At 45.5% G+C, this 17339-nt stretch overlaps 1 pseudogene; it reads right to left on the reverse strand.

The window, feature by feature from the left end:
• Nucleotides 1-4910: 4910 nt before the first annotated feature.
• On the reverse strand, nt 4911-6059 carry LOC139441147 (glyceraldehyde-3-phosphate dehydrogenase pseudogene; annotated as a pseudogene).
• Between the last annotated feature and the right edge of the window lie 11280 nt (nt 6060-17339).

Genomic DNA, 17339 nt, shown 5'->3' on the forward strand with positions numbered 1-17339 from the left:
AATCATTTGAACTGAATAAGATTTAAAATAATATATCAAAAACCGATGGGAAAATGTAGTGATAAATCTGCACATTAGGGGGAGACAGTTGAAAATTCACAGGTTTTGCATCCATATTACAAACCCAGAATAATAAATTCAATCCAGAGAAAGTAGAAGAATGGAAATAGGCAAGTAGAGATGTCTGGAAGGGAATATACTTAAAATAATAGTAGTTATTACCTGTTTGGATAGGATTTTTGAATTAATTTTTATTTTTCCATATAATTTAACTAAGCTGCCACAAAAAAGGCAGTCTCAAGTTGGGTAAAAAATAAAGTACGAGAGGAAAACTTGGCGTGCTTTAAGAACAATAATAATCTAGACTGCTGTGGTGACAAGGAACGCCAGAGGCCTTTTCTCTGATCACTGACTCAGAGGGGCCCCTTTTCCAAAGTGCACTTCTTTGTGTGCAAGTGCAGCCGAGCAGAGAGGAAGTGACAGGACCAGACCAGAATGAGCAGAGCAGCTAAGCAGCACACCCTGAGGGGGAACTTGCCCCGGGGCTGCCTCACCTCAGGGCCCCCTCAAGGCCATGATGCTTCACAACTAAAAAGCAGCACCATTGAGCTGACCCAAAGCAGTGCCACTTCATGATTCACCTGTAACAATACTGAGCTTCCTAACAGCCATGCTGCACTCACAGCCATTCTGTGTCAAAACTGTACTAAAGTTTCCTTCTTCCAATCAATGTTTCTCTCCAACATCAATGTTTCTCTTCTTGTCTTTCTCTTTCCCTTCCCCTCTCTCTAAAAATAAATAAATAAATCTTTAAAAAATAAAATGCTTATTTGTTGATTTTTAGAGAGAGGGAGGAAGAGAGAGAAAGAGATCAATTTGTAGATCCACTTATTTGTGCCTTCATTGGTTGCCCCCTGTATGTGCCCTGACTGGGGATTGAACCCACAACTTTGGTGTATTGGGAAGACAGTCCAACAGTTGAGCTACCTGGTCAGGTCTATTCTTTACTTCCCTATTGTTTAAAAAGAATCAACCTTGAGTATAAAATGTACATTCATCATTTACTTAGTTATTTTCCTCTTTGAAATGAAGATGATACTGGTGGTGATATGGGCAGTTCAAGTGTTTTTAAAAACGTGCTGGAGTTAAACTGTTATTGTAAAGTGGACCGTAAAGCAGGAAGGTGAATTTCCTCTACTGTGAGACACAAATTGCCTGTTAAATTATCTTCAGTGAAAGGAATGAGCAGGCCCTAGAAACTATGTCGTGGATGATACTGTACAGATGCACCCTCTCTGTTGCTATGCATAGCCACACTGTGGCTTGAAAATAAAACATTCTCGGGTAAGTGTGTAAAGTCATATCAAAATATTACTGTCGTTCATTTTGACAGAAGCGCAGATAGAAAGATCAAAATTGCCTTTCCATAGTCAAAAGACCATTGATTCCAGAAGTTGACCAAACTAGAAGAGCTTTGACGTGGTACTTCTTTTAATATTTCACAAGATTATAATGAAAAGATGACACCTATTTTGGAGAGATAATCTGATATACACCCAGTAGGAGAGACAAGAAGTCATTTGCACATCTCTTTATTATTTGATACATTTCATTCTAAATGTACCAAAACATTACTACCCATGGTAACTAATAAACTTACACGGCAGGAATACACCTAGCTTAATGGTCCCAAACCACTACTTGAACTCTGGTGTTATTTACAAGTTGAACACTAGATGGCAGCAGAGAATAACATTTTATGATGATGACATACATTCCAGTGTTATATCACAGATGCATACGAGATAGTAGCAGAGAATATCATTTTGTGATTACATGCACCCAGCTGTTATTTTCAAGATATACACTAGATTTCAGCAGATAAATACTTTTTCTAGTGACCTTCAATCAAGTGTTATTCCCAAGGTGCCCACGAGGTGGCAGAAAAAAGTTTTTCCTAGTCACATCCACTGTATTATTCCAAAAATCCCCACGAGATGGCAGCAAAGAGCATATTCCTGACTGAAGGGCTCTGCCCTCTCTGCATTAAAATGAGAATCTGGATCCCTGTAACAAGCTCACTTCGATATGCTTCATATTTTAAACCCCTCACGTGTCTAATTTTACATCTTCAATCCACATAGATGAGGCAGGGACATTTGTAAATTCCATATTATGGGTATTTAAACTCAAGACTAACTCTAACATAGTTCAAAGTCCAGAACTGAGACCGAAATGAGCCAAGATGGGCCAGAAGCGCAGACAGTATTTGGGACAAATAGAGGAACCCCACAGTCCTTATAGGTTTGGGTTGGATCTTGGCCATTCTATTTGAAGAAACTGAGCACACCTAATGGTCCACCTTGCCACACACCCACCCCAGCTGGTGTTTGGGGTGGGACTTGGTCAGGCAGCTGGGAAGGGGACAGGTAGGGGGGGAAGAGGTGATTTGGCCCTTCGCAGGAACCAGCACGAGACCCCTGTCAAAATGACTTCCCCACTTCTACTCCCTGCCTGGCCTCCTGCTGTTTAAAATCTGTTCTTTGGTCCAGAGCACATGCCTGTTTCTGCCTGTGCTCCCTTCCTCTACTGTGTCACCTGACAAGAGCTTCCTGGTTGCCCAGAATGGAGTCTAGGGTGGTAGTTTCCTTATAGGGAAGAGCCTGAGCCCCAGACAAGCACAGAGCTGACTTCTGGCCCCACTACCCACTAGTTGTGTGACTTTAGTGGGTGGCAAAGAAAGGGAAACTCAGTCTTGTCCTCTGCCAGATGGGGTAGCCACTCCCTATCAGGGTGGCTGGGAGGGTTCAGCGAAGCTCCTGCCCAACACTTGCTCTCCCTCCCTCTTCCCTACTTTCCTACCTTGTCCTTTCCTACCTTGCATGGGCTGAACAAACCAAGAATTTAGCAAGTAGTCTCCTTTCAGTAAAATGAGCTCTCCTACTGGTGTTCAGATAACCAAAGTCCCCCTAGGTAGCAACTCCTGCACCTGTCTGGCTCCACCCTCAGGACAGCAATGACCACAGCCTCTGGTCCCCACGCCCATGCTCCCCAACAAACTCAGGGTCCCGCCTCAGCTCTGGCCAGCACTTCCTCTCACCAGTCTTCTCATTGTTCTCTCTGTCCCTTTGTCATCGAGTCCAACCTCCACACTGACCAGCCTGATCTGTCAAAATTAGGGATCTAATCCTGGCACTTCCCATGCATGAGAACTAGCAACAGCTTCCACCACCCCAGCCCAGAGAATACAGTGTATACCACAGGCACAGTGTTGAGACTCTTCATCAGACCTCACTTTATTTTTTTCTTTTTTTTAGATTTTATTCATTTATTTATTTTCAGAGAGAGGGGAGAGCAGAGAAAGAGAGGGGGAAAAGCATCAATGCACAAGAGAAACATTGATCAGTTGCCTCTCATGTGGCCCCAAATGGGGACCTGGCCCTCAACCCAGGCATGCCATGACTGGGAATCAAACTCACAACATTTCAGTTCTCAGGCCAGCACTCAATCACCGAACCACAGCAGCCACACCAGCCCCACTTTCTTTTCCTGGTTTTAATTCAGACCACACCACCCCATCATTCACAAGAAAGCCCAGATGTCAACATCAACCTCTCTGGTTGGAAGATCAGTGAGAACTTGAACAGGTAGAGGGCAGCACTGAGACTGAGCCTTGAATGTGGGAAACTGAAAAGAGTTTAATTAATAACAATGTATCAATATTTATTAATTTTAACAATTCTGTACAAAAATAGAAAAAATTAAGACTCAAATAAGAAAAACCTATTGCATCAAACTGGAAACCTTGAGAAAATGGGTGATTTCTTAGTAAAAATACACTTTAATAAGATGCTCCACATTCTTTTTGTTTTCTATGTTCCCCCCATTTTCATTCTCTTCATTATCTGCCCTCTCTCTCTCCATTCTCTCCTCCTTCTCTCTGCTTTCTCCTCTCTCTCCGTTTTCTGCATTCTCTCCATTTTCTGCGTCATATCATCCTCTCCGCATTCTCTCCATTCTTTTCTTATTTCCTCCCTTCCCTGCATTCTGTCTGTGCTCTCTTCATTCCTTTCATTTTCTCCGTTCTATTTTCCTCTTGTTCTCTGTTATCTGCCTTCGCTCCGTTTGCTGCGTCTTCCATGTTCTCTCCTCATTTTCCCCATTTTATTCATTCTCTCCATTCTCTTCTAGTTCTCTGCATTTTCTGTGTTCTCTGTTTTCTCCTTGTTCTGTTTTCTGCATTCTCTGCATTCTCCTTTCATGTTTTTGTTGTTGTTTTCTACATTCTCTCCATTCTTTCCTCATGCTCTGTTTTCTATGTTCTCTTCATTCTCTCCTCGTCTTTGTTTTCTGCATTCTATGTGCCATTGCATATAATTCTAAAGTATTTTAAATGTGTGTGTGTGTATATATATATATATATATATATATATATATATAGCCCCTTTGTATAAGAAAAACTACTAAGGGCCAAAGCAAAACTTCAAGGATGAGAATGCTGACATATTAGAGGAAAGCAATGAGGCAAATGAGGGAATGTTTTCAGATCCCCACTGTAATATTCATTTCTGAAATGTTTATATATATAATCACTTTTCTCTGGGTGCAAGAAGGCTTATAACAAAGGAAATAAACCAGAATCTCTTTCTTTCTAATTTGTAAGAGCAAAAGGCATATTTTCTAGGTTTTACTTGTCTGACTACCAAAAACAGGAAATAGTTATTTAAAACAAGTCTTACAGTTCCCTCGTTTTAATTCCCTGTCTGGGCCTGAAGATATTTTAATAGAAGATCCAAAATAACTTTGGGGGGTGCTGGGTAGAATGAGCTTTATTGATGGTGCATGACAAGTTAGGGCTCTGGAGGCCCCTCCCTTTTCTGAGGGGGTATCACCCACAAGGAAACTACGGGTCAGGAGAGTCTCAGGGTCGATTTGGGGCAAGGACTCCCCAGTACCTTAGGGACTCTGTTCCTCTCCCCAGAATTTCCCAGGTGTTGGTGGTCCAGGGGGCTCTTGCTCCTGGAGGCCATGTGGACCATAAGGCCCACCACCCTGCTGCTGTAGCCAAATGCATTGTTGTGCCAGGAAACGGGATTGACAGTGGTCGCTGAGGACAGTGCCAGCCCGGCATCAAAGGTACAGGAGGCCACCTGGTCCTCAGCGTGGCCCAACTTGCCCCGGAGGGGGCCTTTCGATGCCTGCTTCACCACCTGATTGATGTCATTGTATTTGGTGGCTTTCTCCAGGTGGCAGATCAGATCCACAACCAACACATTAGGGGTGGGGACACAGGAGGCCATGCCAGTGAACTTCCTGTGCAACTCAGGGGTGACGTTGCTCAGAGCCTTGGCAGCTCCACTAGAAGTGGGACGATCTTCTGGGCGGCCCCTGGGCCACCACAGCTTCTCAGACATGGGCCCATAGTCATCTGGGTGGCAGTGGTCCCTCCTCACTGTCAAAGTTATCATGGTGACCTTGGGCAGGAGGTGCAGGAAGCTTTGCTACAGTCTCATTGCCATACTTGCCATGGTTCACACCCACCACACACAGGGGCGCCCACAGAAGGGGCGGAGAGGATGACCCCCTTGGGTCCACCCTTAAGCGAGCCAGCCTTGCCCCAGACAGTGAGGACACCAGTGGGCTACACGGCATGTTCTGTACCAGCATCACCGCGTTCCTGGTGGGGGGGTCTCGCTGCTGGAAGATGGGGACGGGCTTTCCACTGACGACAACCTTTCTGTTCTCAGCCTTGCCTGAGCCTTCAACGTGCCATGAGTGGGCTCAGACTGGAGCACGCAGACCATGTAGCTGAGGTCAGCGAAGGGGCCGTTGATGTCGACAGCAGCCACTTTGCCAGAGTTAAAGCAGCCCTGGGGACCAGACACTCAACAGGCCAAATCTGCTCCCTCCACCTGCAGCATCCCCTCCCGTCCCGTCTCCAGGGCACCGCTGGCTTGGTGCGGGGAGATGCAGTGGTCTGTCACACTCGGGGCGCCTAAAGCCAAGATCCCAGAGAACTGCTCTTCTTCTCCATAGCCAGGCACACAGTTACTTTCCATTGACGAAGAGCCTGGCGCTTTATCTACATAATAGTCTATCATTTCATTTTCTCAAAGTACAGATAAGAGATACAGAAAATTTAATGTTTTGTTAAAGTGCTCCTCAACCTCCGTTTAGGGCAGGGTAGTTTGATGTGGGTTTTCGAACACCACCAAGAAATCACCTCAGTTCTCATACTATCCACCTGGAGATTGATCACAGATGTCACAGGTTAAGGGCTCTGCTCCACAAGACGTCTGCCTGCCCCCAACACTTTAGATGCCAGTCACAAGGCTGGGTTGTTACCTGTGCTTCTGATGGACTGGCTATAAATTGGAGGTTCCACAACCCCACCGCCTCGGGGTCCATCGCAATTTCCCACAACGGCTCGCAGACCTCAGAGAAACATTTACTTACGTTTGCCAATCACTTATGAAGGACACGGGTGGCAGGCAGATTGGACCAGGTGTGTGGAAAGGTGCACAGAGCTCCCAGGTCCTCTCTCCCCACACTCGGGGGCTTTACCACCCTGGAAGCTCTGAATCCTTGGGGTTTTGTGAAGGCTTCCTTACCTAGGTGTGATTGATGAACACGCTGACCACCGGTGATGGGCTCACCTTCCAGCCCCTGGGCCCCCCAGAGAGGTGAGAGGTGGGAGGCGGGAGGTGGGAGGTTGGGACTGAAAGTTCAAACCCTCTGATCCATGGGCTGGCTCCATCCCATCAGCCCCACCTGAGGTGGGTCCAAATGTCATTCGCAGAGAGACCTTTGTCACTTTTAATACTTGGGAAATTCCAAGAGTTTCAGCAGCTCTGAGCCAGGAATATAGGATGAAGACCAAATATATATATATAAATAAGATCACAATATTACAGGTAGTGAGAAAATGAATTATAAATTACATGTGTCCTCCTTAACAGCCTCTGAGAGACACATCCTCACCCATTTATAGAAGTGTACAGAAAGGCAGCTACACTCCCACGCCGGACAACCAACCCATCGTAGGGAAGCACCGGGCTGGGCGACGGGGCACTTCGCTGAGACACTGGAGCGCAGACAAAGGAACAAAAGAGGCGGAGAGCCCGCGTTCCCGGCAGGGTTGGACGCTCCCACTGACGGGCGGCCAGCAGCACCCCGCACGCCCCAGCGCCAGGCAGCCTCCGAGCGGCCACACTGGACCGCGACTCCGTGTGCAGGTGTCCGTCACTCGCACCGGGTCACACAGACACGCCGCCGCGCCCGCCCCGCGGCCCCGCCCCAGGTGCGCCCTCCCCGAGGCCGCGGGGCGGGCGCGGCGGAGCTCGGGGCGGCCCTCGGCAGCGAGATGTGCTCGGCCCGGGAGCTGAGAGGCGGCGGGGCGCGCGGCGCCGACTGGGACGCGCTGGCGGAGCGGGCAGCGGCGGGGGCCGCGCGGGGCCGCGGGGCGAGCGCGAGGCGGCGGCCGCCGGAGGAGCGCGAGCAGGTGCGCGGGGGGCCGGGGGCGCGGCGGGGCGGGGGCGCGCAGGGCCCGCGGGGGCGCGCGAGTCGCCTTGGCCGCCTGGGGGCTTCCGCGCACGTGGCTCGGCGCGCGCGCGCGGCGCACAGGTGCGCGGGGGCACATGTGGGCGCGGAGCCCGAGGCCCGGGTCCCAGCGGGCGTCTAGCAGGGACTCCCGGCGGCGGGTGCTGCGCAGGAACGCGCAGGACACCTCAGTTTCCTTTTCAAAGTGAAAACGCAAAGCAGTTGCTTTCAGTTCGCGGGGAGGCGGAGAAACGCGCGAGGCCCGAGCGGCTGCGGGGAGAGCGGGGTCGGGAGTGTCTGGAAGGACGGGTTTGCTCTCACTAAAAGCAGCGCGAGGTCTCCGGGGTCGGGCAGGACTTTTGATAAAAGAAACGGGATGGTTGCGGGGTGCCTTTCCCGCGGCGGCGCAAGGACGAGGCCCCACAGACCCCACCGCAGCCCCCACCGCAGCCCCCGCCGCCCCCAGCTCGGCCCGAGGAGCCAGAACCCCCGGTTCGCCCCGCAGCGCCCGAGGCACAGTCCGGCCACGCGAGCCTCCTCTCGGTGCCTTCTCGTCACGTTTCACAAACTCCTGTGTCGCCAGGACAGGAAGGCACTGACAGCTGAAGTGTCACTTTTATTTTCAACGTCTGATTTAGGAAACAGAGAGATTAGGCTCACTCGCCCTGTGGACTAGTTTTGCACCCTGTAGTTGGGACAACGGAGGGAATCACTGGCAGGTGGCAGATTCCTGATTCTCTTCTTGCTGGGTTTTTCCAGTTACCTCCACCGTGACTCGGCAGCTAAAGGGCTTAGTTTCCTCTTATTATAGTTGTTCAACTGGAAAAGTGAAGGGAAAAGGCAACAGGAACTCACAGGGCGGTGGGGTGTGCGGGGCCATTTGAGGTTCCCAAGGTAAATTTTCAAGTATTTGTAAGGCAGCGTGTAAAACTCCTCATCTAAACTGCTGTGGATTTTGCATCATCAGTAGCTCTGGCCTTATTAAAGTTGCTTATGGTAAAAAGAAACGGGACGAAACAAATAAAAATAAAAAGGAAACCTATATCCTAGGAGACATCACTCTGCGAATCTACTTCTTTCATTGCATGTCATGGAAATTCATATTCCTGGACTCCTGTGAAAATGTTATTTTTTTATCGCATTTATTTATGTAATCTAAGTTTACACACACAATAATTGAAGATTATACCTAAGATATGTGTTTCCTCCTATATTAGCACGAAAGAAAAACTTTTTATAAGGAGTGCCGCCCCCAAAGAAAAACAAAAACTTGCTACAACCCCACCCCTTGTTGTAAGAAGCAAGCTTTTGTGGTTAAGTCGCTTCTTAGTAACAGACTCTCTTCCAAGTTCTGCAAATGAAGTTGAAAATTGTTATGCACTGCCTTGCATTTATTCTAGAGACAACTACAGATACAAAGATATTCGAGGTAGAAGTGAATGGAATTACAATTATAAAACACATGCTAAGAGGTTGCTTTATTGAGTTTTTCTTAGGGGGATATGTGTGTGTTTCATTGTTTTAAGGACACACAGACTGCAAATTACAAATGGAATCGTTTTGAAAACTTAGTTGGTAAACGAGGTATTTGGAACTGAAACTGAATTTTTCAAAAGAAGCGTGATATAAACGGAAACAGAACCAACGCTGACCAGCTGGAGAGGAGGCGGAGGTCACCTCTGCTCAGCCCCAGACCCGGAGGGAGGACCTGAGGCTCCTGCAAATGCAGGAGCTCCAGCCAGAGCTGCTGTTCTGCGTTCATCCCTTCGCAGTTCTTTCCTTCGCAGAGCTTTGCCTGACCCGATAATTTTGGGGGGCAGGTTTCCTCCCCAGACTACAGGCTCCTCCACACACATCCTCTCCTTCACCGACTTTTCTTTCCACTCCTATCTGAAAGGCTTGTGCTGGTCCCGCAACCTGAAGACTCTTGCCTCATCTTTGACTATACACACCTGTTTTGGGCTCATTGCTACTATGATACCAGATCAAAATGCACCTGCATTTTGGAATTTATTTTCAGTAATACCGAAATACCGGTGTCAATACAGTTGTTTCTTTAATGACCGAGATACTGTCAGTAGTTTGCTGGCCACGTGGAAGCATCTAAGTTTGCAATTTGTCTGTAGAGGCTCCTCTGTCCTTTGGCCTGATTCTTTCCAGGTGGGATGATTGACAGAGGCGTCCTAGCTAAAATCATGTATCCTGGGAAGGGACCTGGAAGAATGGCTCCAGTCCTCTGGGTGGAAGAACTGTGTGAAGTTGGCGGAGGGGGTCCGGCCTCTCCGAGAGATAAGCCAGGGGGGAGACAAGAGGCCCAAGGAGCTGCAGCGACAGGCACAGTCCCCTCGCGCCTGTGGGTGTCTGGTGCTTGCGTGATGACCCATCCTCATCCTGTCCGTGACTGTGGATGCCGGGTGGCTTTGTGCAGGACTGTCTGCCCGGCTGACGGCTGGGCGCTGACCGTCTGCGGCCCCCTCTCTCAAGTGTCTTCCACGTGAATTGCATGCGCTCTGGCGCAGGAGTCCACAGGCTGGAGAGCCTGAGGTGGCCCTGTGTACCCGGAGCTGGGAGAGGCCCCACCTACCTTAGGTTGACTAGAATCATCATCTTCAGCTTTAAGCCCTTTCTTTATGATTATAAAAGTAACGTGTGCTTTGGAAAATGTAAAATATAGACAGATCCAAGAAGGAAAACAAAAGCATTTGGAATCTCACTTTGAGTCATATTTTTAAATAAAATAACAAACATTTAGTAATAGTACATTCATATACCTCTCTGTAGGCACGTATATGCACATACTGTATTTTTAACATATTTTAATATAATATTTGAATTTGGTATCTTGTTTTATCGACTTTTCATAAAGTGGTATTATTCTCCCAAGTTATCAAAAATTCAGTTAAAAATTATTTTTAGGGCTGCCTTATTGTCCATTCCCCCGACATGGCACATTTCAGTTGCCCTACGTTTTCTTTTATAAATACTGCTCTAATGAAAATCTTTGCTTGTAAACCCTCAAGCTCCACCTTGGAATTGATTCCTAGAAGTGGAACTAGGTCAGTGAGCCACACTCTGAAATCGGAAACATCTGAGAGACTCGCACCCGAGAAAGGATGCGCCACTGCGCGTTCCGCGGTGGGAGGCGAGGGGAGCCATCCGCGCCGGCTACGGCAGTGCGCTGCAGGCTAATCTTCCTCGTTTGGTAGGCACAGCTGCCTCGTTATGGTCAGATACTGCATTCATACACGTGTCGAGCCTTCGTATCTCTTTTCAGATCATGTTCTTTGACCATTTTTTCTGACATCATTGTATTTATCCATTATTTCACATATTTGCCTGCTTGCTATTCACTTTATACTTTTGCTTATGATGTTTTTGATTAAGAAATGCTTTACACTTTTATTGGCCAGAGGATTTTTGGTGATTTCATGCACACGCACACGCACACATATTTGTTTAGAACAGTCTTTCTAATTCTACAATCAAATATCCATCCATAGTTTCTCGTGTGTGTGTGTTTTTTTATGGTTTTCGTTTTTCACTCTATGCATCTAATCTCTTTTGAATAACTCCGTGTATAATGTGAGGTGTGGAGCTAATCTTTTTTTCCTCCTAGTCATCGAATAATCCAGTTTCTGCCTAGCTTTAAAACTGTTATTAAACTTTTACACTGTTGTTGGTGTTGTGAGACAGATTTTCTTTCCATCTTGTGTTTTTGCTGCTGGTTTCTAGCTATTGGTTCTTATATATTTAGTTTTTAACTAGCTACTTTTCTGAACTCTTTTATTAATTCTAATACTAATAAATACCAGTATCTCTTAGATTTGTTTATTTTGCATCGTCCGGGTATGTGATCATCCACTCTATGTGGAAGGTTGGTTTTTCTTCCTTTCAAATGGTAATACTGCCTTTCTGTTTCTTGCCTCTGTAGTCTGGAATGTTCAGACCAGTACTGGCCCCTAGATATTTAAGTAAATACATGGAGGAACTTCTGGAAACAGCACTTACTAAAATATGTTCCACAAGATCATCTTTTTAAGAAAAAAATGGTAGTGCAGGAAGGCCTTATGCTTTCCGTTTGACCAAGCATCAAGCATGTGATTAACAGTGTGGATTCTAGGTTCAGAATACCTAGGTTTGACTCTTAACGCTGCCGCATAGTGACTGTAACTGCGACCTCTCAGGCTTCAGTTTCTCCATCTGCATAAAGGGAAGAGCAGCTGTAGCGACCCCACAAGGCTTGGGGGAGGGTTATGAGTTCCTGCCGTGTGTACAGTGCTTGCAGCAGACCCGGCGGCTGGTGTGTGTTTTCTTTTGGACCTGATTTCCAGGCAGGACCCTAACTGAAAAGAAATGTGAAGCAATGCGGTTTCTGGGTTTCCCAGACTCTGCAGCTAAAAAGTCACCCAGGGAGGAACGTGGACTGGAACCGTGCCCCCCAGCATTAATGTGCCTAGGCGTCATCTCTTGTTAAGCTGTCTGGCGTGAGGCCTGGCAAGTGATGCTGACGCTGCCCACGGGCCTCACTTGGAGTGCGCCGGGCACAGAGAATAAATAAGTCACTCCACTTGCCCTTCCGTGCAGGATCAGTGATGACACATACGTATAAGACATTGATTTACCTGTTTTCCCTAGATGTTGTACTTGAACTCTTGGTAAAGTATGGGAAGCCAACACTTGTCCCTGGCCGAGTGGCTTGTTCTAGGTCCTACACCCAGCTCCTTGGGGAGCAGACCAGAGCCCAGGTGTGCCTGAGTACACGGAGAGCCCTCCCGCAGGGCCTCCCTCAGGTTGTGTAGTTCACCCACTTCCTGTCATGTCTGCTCAAACGGTTATAAGCCTCCCTCCAGCCAGTGCTCTGAGTCTAGATGAATTCAGGCCTGAACTTCATCTCATCCTATCCACCGGCCAGTTGCCAGGGTCACCCAGGGAACGATATTTGCACATCACAGGCATCCTTTGTTCTCTTTAAAGCATTATTCACAGCGGAATCTCTGAATCATTCCTCTCAACTAACTACATACTAGAAACGTATTTCAGTACATGTAATTTTCAGATCTCTACACAATAAATATTATGGACTTACTGAATAAACAATTACAACTTCCTGATCATTTCTCTAAAAAGACAATAACCCCCAAACCAAAGTCATGTTGCTTTCTGTAGCTCTTCCGTTCCTTCTGCTGTTGCTGTGGGTCAGGGATCCATCCTGGGAGAAAGAAGGCCCACCCTCCTCTGTGCCACGTGCTCCCAATTTCCTGCTCAGGAGAAGTGGTCAAGCAACGGCACAGGGAGTACGAGGCACCGGCCGTGCCCTTCGAGGCTGGCGGTGAAACTGTATCTACAGTCACAGCTCTGCCCGGCCCTGGCTTCGCTGTCTTCGGTTACCATCTTCTCTGTGGGGCAGGCCCCGTCTTCACACACCTCGAGTCCCCGGGAGTCACATTTCAGTTCGTGAAGAGGGTTGTATATTCGTGTGTGTGTACTTCAGGGAACTGATAAGACAAGCAAACAGTAGTTTTATTAGAGCAAAGAAATTGAATTTCTAATTAACTTAATTGAAAAGGTGCTTCCTATCTCCCGATCTAATTGTTCCAATACCTAGTGTGTTTTTCCGTGCAGCCGTGTTAGCAGCTGCGCCTTACCTTGGCAAAGGGAGGGGAAACCACTGGCTGTGTGGTCACTGCTGTTTCTTAGGGCGACAGCTCTGTCGGAGCTCCATTCGGGGGAGGCTTGGCACCAATGCTTGAAGTTTATGGAGAATGAAGGATAAAGTTGTTATTAATGTTTAACATCTGAGCACAGTGGTAAGAAATTTCTATTTGCAGGTTTTCTGTATTGTCTTTGATACTATGTTTTTCTAACATCTGTTTGAGACTTTTTTATTCCCTCTTCCCACGAAATTTTAAAAACTGGTTTTATTTTCATCCTCTTGATCAGAATTTTACTTGGACTTATGCAGACTACCTTCAGAATCAAGGAATGTAATTTTGGTTTCCGGTGACCAGCAAAGGCCATGGGTCTGACTGATGTACTCTCCGGTTCTCAAAGCACGGAGCAGAAGCTCTTGTCGCTGCCATGGCCGAGAATTGAGAAGGAAGGTCATTTTTAAGGACACATGTCTGATTGTGGCTACTTACAATGGTGGTTAGAACTAAAATGAATATAAATTTTAGTATTTTTCAGCTTACGATAATTTCAAAGTCTAATTCGAGAACTAGCTGATATTCTCATTGATTTTTATCTATCTCCTTAAAAATAGTTTTTCTTTATTTGTTCAATGTAGTTTAGAGGGAGTTCACTGTAAAAGGGTGCTGTAATTTTGCATTTAATTGTAAATGACACAAGTTATAAATATAACACATTATAAATTATATCACCTCTAATGCTGCAGTTAGGTGAAGCTTTTCATAGTTAATAAATTTTATATTTTAGTAAATGTTTACATTTAACATATCTTACACGTATATGAAACATATTTATTTAACATAATTTAGTAAATTTTTACATTGAACATGTATGGCATGCTTTGTAGTGACTGAAGCTGCAGTTCCGTGGAGTACCCAGTGGGCAGGAAGCACACCCAGCCTCGCTAGCATAAAAGAAGCCTGAATTAAACTGTTAGGGATGATTTTTTACCCATCCATTCATTAAAGATTAAAAAGACGAACAGTGTGAGTTTTGAGAAACAGTATATGAAATAAGAATACGTTAAAGTTAGAGGATAAATCAGCTTAGTTTTCCTGGAGGGAAACCTGGTACCAAACCCCATGAAGGGATTCTCTTACTGTCCCCACTTGGAAGCTGCAGCATAAAACTGCAGCACAGGGAGGTCAAGCAACACACTAAAAGCATCGCAGTTAGTACATTGCAGAATTGAGATTCAAACTCACACTGAAAGTCTGGGCTCTCAGCCACCCACTAGTGTCAGCTGTGACGTCCACTCAGGGGACTGAGCAGGGCGCCTCACACGTGCTGTGAGTGTCCTGTCGTGGAACTGCAGCTTCTGGGTTCTGGGTCACGAAAGGAACTGGATTTCTCACTGTGGATCACAGTCAAAATCACGGCACCAGCCCAGTCAGCTCAATCCTGTCTGCAGCCCTTGCCTGGACTCCCGCCCCAGACCTTGCCTTTGCAGAGCTTCCTGTCCTCACCTTGCCTGTAACCTCTGCAAGATCCCAGCTCTGCCTCCTCTGCAGAAAGACCTCCAGTCTCCCCATCTGCCTCTAAGCACTGTTTTATTTTTCTCGGAGCTCTCAGAGTAGTTGAAATTACCTTGTTTGTTAACGTGTTTATTCTTCACCGCTTCCCACTGGTCCTTCCCAGGCTGCTCTACAATATAATCTCCATGGGCACCGAGAGCGCATTACATGGCAAATGCTTCAGACAACTGTTTCGGCATCTTTGAGGTCATAGAGAGTCTGTAAAATGCCTATCCAAAATGACACCGCTGGCAAAAACTCAACTGATACTTTTGCTGAAGCGATGTGTCTTCCCAGGGAAAACACTCTGACAGAAAGTTCTGTTTTGAAGAGAGAGAACTTTGCTTTTAACAGAAACATACTCTGTGTTCAGAATGTACAGCAAAGGAAACAGTGGTGTCAGCAGAGTGTGGAGCTGAAGAACCCTGCAATACCTTCAGCCAAGGATCATGCTCCTCCATACGCTGCATCTAAAAACCACCACAGTATCAATAAAGATAAAGACTAACGAACATAGAATTCGGGAATATTGAGTATTATTAATTTATAATATAACTGGTCTAAATTTGTGATTTTGTTTTTAATTTTTCTTGAGCTGAACATAGGAAAGATAGTAAATGAAACCCAAAACTAACACAAGTTAAAATTCAGACCAGCCATTTCAATAATGGCAAAGATAGAGGATAATTTTCAAAAAGAGGTAAAATTATAGCACTCGTTACATATAAAATGAATGTGTTAAGGATTTTATTTAACTCATTATTGAGGGGACTAGGCAAATGTTACAACCAATTCAAAGGAAAAATTAAAGAAACAAAAATGCATATGGAGAAAGGGTATATTGAAAATAACTTGCAAAGAGGCATGAAACTTACTGGGTTTTTTCATCGTCAAAGTGAGAAAAGACAGTTGAACCTCCACTAGAATGGATCTGTTTGCATATCTGCAGTTAAAAATAATTTGCATTGCTATCAGTCATCTGTAAAAGAACCCAAAAGCCACAAAAGCCAAACAGTGTTCTAAACAATGCTTAGTTTGCCAAAGAGACACCCTGGTTTTTGTTCTTGGTTTTTGGTTTTTTGCTTATTCTTAATTTCCTTCAACTAATAAAGAAAAAGGTTCTAAACTTTGCTACACAGAGTAGATTGTGAATGATCTCTCCCTTTATAGTAACTCATGCTACTAGAAAATATTAATTCTATTTCAATCTTCTTCCATGGTAACATTGTACACATACATTCAATGTATGTGTGAAAACGAATGATTTATGTGCCTGTGGAAAGCAAGGATCAATTGATATTTGAAGTTCTTTCTGCTGAGCTATGTAACTAAAATTCACCTGGTCCTAAGATAGCTACTGAAAAATGAATTTAATGAGAACGTGATCGGTGCCCGAAGGACTCCATAGCTACATATAACTTTCATATCGCACATAGTCCCCGATTGCTTATTCAGATCATCCCGGCATAATTTCTTCACGTGTTGAATGGCTGTTGGTTTCAGAGATGACTTTGTTCACGAGTTTCATGGGAGTATAGAATGACCTTTCATTTAAACTTTTAAATTTTAAGAAAGGCAAGAATGAAGTGATTTCTTCATAGACAATTAACCACCAGTTAGCATAACCATCCTTAGTATCAATAAAAATACCAGGTGTAAAAACCTTAAGAATAAATATATTAAGAAAAATTTAAAGAAAACACCAAACTTCTTTCTTCCTTATTCTGAATGTACACACAGTTTATTTAACAGTAATATAATGAAAAGGGTATAATAATTCTGTCATTTCCAGATGACAGTATTTTTCCTTCGCAGTTTAAATGATTAACTATTTGGAACTCTGTCTTCAGGCACTCAGTATTTAGCCATATTTTAAGACTTCAGTTACTCTAACTTCCTGGCCACGTACTAAAGATACTTGTTATGTCCTTTGTATCATTGAACCTCAATTGCTTTAGCCACTAATTATGCACATTGTACTAGAGGCAGTTTTTTGTATTAATTATTTGTTCTTTATTTGTCTGGCTAGCATACACTTTCTTGATAGCTTTTCACTCATTCATTCAAAAAATATATTGCACTCTGACCACTTTGCAGGTACTGCTCTAAAGCACAGAGAAACAGGCCCACATTTCTTCCCTTGTTAATCTTGCACTGTGGTAGAGAGATGGTGAAGAAATCAGCAATACTTCAGTGGGTTCGCAGGGCTATGGAAAAAATAAAAATGGATTGGGAGTGTGGGTGGAATACAGGGCTGCTCTTTCAGTCAGTGGTCTCAAAGGCTCACTGAGGTGAGTCTGAGCAGAGGCTTGGGGTGGGGGTGGGGGGGCACCTCGGGGAAGATCCCTGAGCCACAGGCCCCTTGGCTCTGACTCCTGGGCCGGGCAGACCTGGAGGCTCAGTCTCAGTAACTGTGGTCACATGTCTGCCGTGGTCTAGAGTCTCAGTTCTTTCTCACTCGTCCCCCTGTTCTCACTCGTCCCGGTTCTCTATGTTTTATTATTATGTTTCTCATTTGTTGCTACTATAAGCAAATTCAAATTCTTTGTGGAAAAATGAGAGGAAAATGTAAGTTAATTATAGACCTCAGTGAGCAAT

The sequence above is a fragment of the Desmodus rotundus genome, chromosome 9 (genome assembly GCF_022682495.2).
Source record: "Desmodus rotundus isolate HL8 chromosome 9, HLdesRot8A.1, whole genome shotgun sequence".
NCBI classification, from domain to species: domain Eukaryota; kingdom Metazoa; phylum Chordata; class Mammalia; order Chiroptera; family Phyllostomidae; genus Desmodus; species Desmodus rotundus.